Source organism: Pteropus vampyrus, unplaced genomic scaffold, assembly GCF_000151845.1.
Source record: "Pteropus vampyrus isolate Shadow unplaced genomic scaffold, Pvam_2.0 Scaffold191, whole genome shotgun sequence".
Taxonomy (NCBI): domain Eukaryota; kingdom Metazoa; phylum Chordata; class Mammalia; order Chiroptera; family Pteropodidae; genus Pteropus; species Pteropus vampyrus.
The window spans coordinates 1,918,627-1,921,309 of NW_011888972.1; positions in this window are offsets into that span (position 1 = coordinate 1,918,627).

The following is a 2,683-nucleotide window of genomic DNA, read 5'->3' on the forward strand; positions in this document are numbered from 1 at the left end:
CGCCCCGGTAGCCCGCAGAGTGTGGAATGGGATGTGCGGTTCTAGGGAACCACCTGGTCCGCCACGAGGGCTGATGCTGGTGTCCTTCCTGCGGGTCTTGATGTCATGACATGCACCCCACCCCCACCCGCCCCTGAAGCTAGGACAGGCTCACCTGGTTCTTCCAGGCAGAAACTTCCGGTTCCAGCCCACACTCTGCTCCGCTACCTCAGACTCCTTCTCCATCTCACTCATTTTCGTTCTCATCTCCTGCCTCTTTCCCAGATAGGAATTCAATCCTATCGACATCAGCTCAAGGTATCAGGCTTTTCCTAGGGTGTTCACTCAACACATAATTGTCAAGCACCTACAAGATGTCATACAAGGACAAAAAAAGGACATGGTCCCTATCCTCAAGGAGCTCCCAGGAGTCTAGAATGTAACCAGGTAAATACTACTCAGTGTGATTAGTTCTGTGACAGAGAGATACCCGGAGGTCGTGGGAGCCCGTGAGGAGCCCTCAGAGTCTGAAGATGGGCACAAGTCATTTGTAACACAGAACGGTTACCATCTACACACAGGGCCTTGTGGGCCATGGCAACGAGTCTGGAATTTACCTGAAGAGCAATGGGGAGCCACTGAAGGCGTAGGGCAGGGTGTGGAGCATGGTTCAGAGGGACAAGAGCGAACTCAGGGAAACGAGGGACACTCTGGTATTCCAGGTGAGTAGTAGAAGATGATGATGACCTGGTGGTGGCAGCGTTGACATGGAGGAGGGGACAAACTCGAACTAGAGAGATACAGACAAGAGAAAAACCACTGGACTGGACTCGGGGACTGGTTGGCTGGAGGATCTGGTTGAGGAGGGGAGAAACATTGACTTGGGTTGGGACCATGGTGGCTTTGAGGCACTGCTGAGACATCCAACGGGAGACTCGAGAGTAACATGTCCCTCAAGTAGTTCAGTCCTCTCCATGTTCGGATTAGCCTTTCTCAGTATTCCTGTACCCCAGGTCAGGGCTCAAGTACACACAGTGAATTCTTCCTAGCACAAAAAGGGCTGCTTGAGATATTGAGCAAATGGAGAAGGTGGCCACTCGCCATGAAAGCATAAAAGGGAACGATGAAATCTCTTATTCCAAACTCCTCAGCAGAGAGTCTCTGTTCAGCTGATTCTGGATTTCCTGCTTCAAGATAAGGGTGCACTAGGTTGACCTTCGCCCCCTATGCATTCTCATTGAGGTGACTATCACCCAGCAAGTGATAGGTAAGCTATTGGGACTAGCCCATGGGAGGAGAATGGAGACAGGTGTCGTCTATCTCAACAGTATCCCATTCGAGCAGAGACGTGGGTGCCTTATCGGCCAGTCCAGAGATCATTCAGGGAAACACCCTTGTTCAAACAGTGGCTGCTGATACCTGGAAGCCCAGTGGAGAGCAATAAAGGTTAATTACCCACAAAGACCAGGGTCTATGCCTTCCAGATCCTCCCTAGGGAGAAGAAAGGCCTCACAATTGGGCTGGCTGACCGTCCGGAGCCTCCAACCCAGTTGGTGGTCTCTCTGAGACCTGAAATCTGTGCCAGAGTTAATCCAACAGACACAGAATCACCCAGAAGTTTCACCCGCAGGCAGGAGACCCGGAGCCAAATCTCTCCTCCACTATTTAGAAGCTGCGCGATCTCAGGCATATCACTTAACCTCTCTGAGCCCCGTTCGCCAAGTCTGTAAAATTGACGTAACTAGTATCCACCTCACAGTGTGGCGGCTTGAAGAGGTGAACGTGAAAGGGCTCCACAAAGCCTAAGCCACTGCACGATGGGAAACGCTTTTATCTCCAGCAGTTCAACGTCTTCCATGACTTTCCCCTTGCTGTTGTTCCGACCCATCCCCTCTTCTTCCAGGTGGGACAAGGTGTCCTCCAAACACTGCGACTGCTTTCCTGAATCTTGTAGAGCCCCACTCTCTTTTTTACTTACAAGCAGAGACTTCAGGGAACACAGTCTCTGACTTCAGACCTCGGAGGTGTTGTCATGAGCAGAGGTTCTAGACGGGATCTGAGTAGTTCCTCGGGTGGGAGTATAAGGATCTATGCTGAAACTCCGCTCCTTCCTTTCTCCAGCCCTTGTTCCAGAGAACACAACTAACCCCAGGAAGCCACCTCAGAAGTCGGTATTTTTCACATGCACCCCCAGATGATTCCAGAGTAGAATGCCTCGATCCGGGCTTCGGGAGGCAGTCACCCTAAATGATCAATATGGCCAGAGACAGTAGCCCTCCTGGGTTTGTTACAATTTAACACAAGGCAATACCTTATCCCAGATGGTGGCAGCGACGCACTGTGAGTGACAGGTAGGAGTGACAGTCGGAGTTCAGCCTCTTCACATGTCTTAGATGGTACTTCATGTGTGTCACCCCAAGGGCCCATAAGGTGCAAATCTGTTTTGATCTGCTCACAAGTGAGCTTCATTCATCCCCAGGCTCTGCTACAATCCAGCCCGGGAGTGTGGAGGGAACTGTGAGCACCGTGCAAAGCACAGAGACAATGGAGCAGCGAGGATCCCGTGTTCACTAGCCTGGGATTGGTGGAGGAAGACAACGGGGAGCTCCTCTCTGAAAGGACATAAGTTGGAAAGAAGAGAAGTAACCGAGGGAGATGGTGAGAGGGGTTCTGAGCCCAGGAAGCACATTCAGCGGTCTTTGGG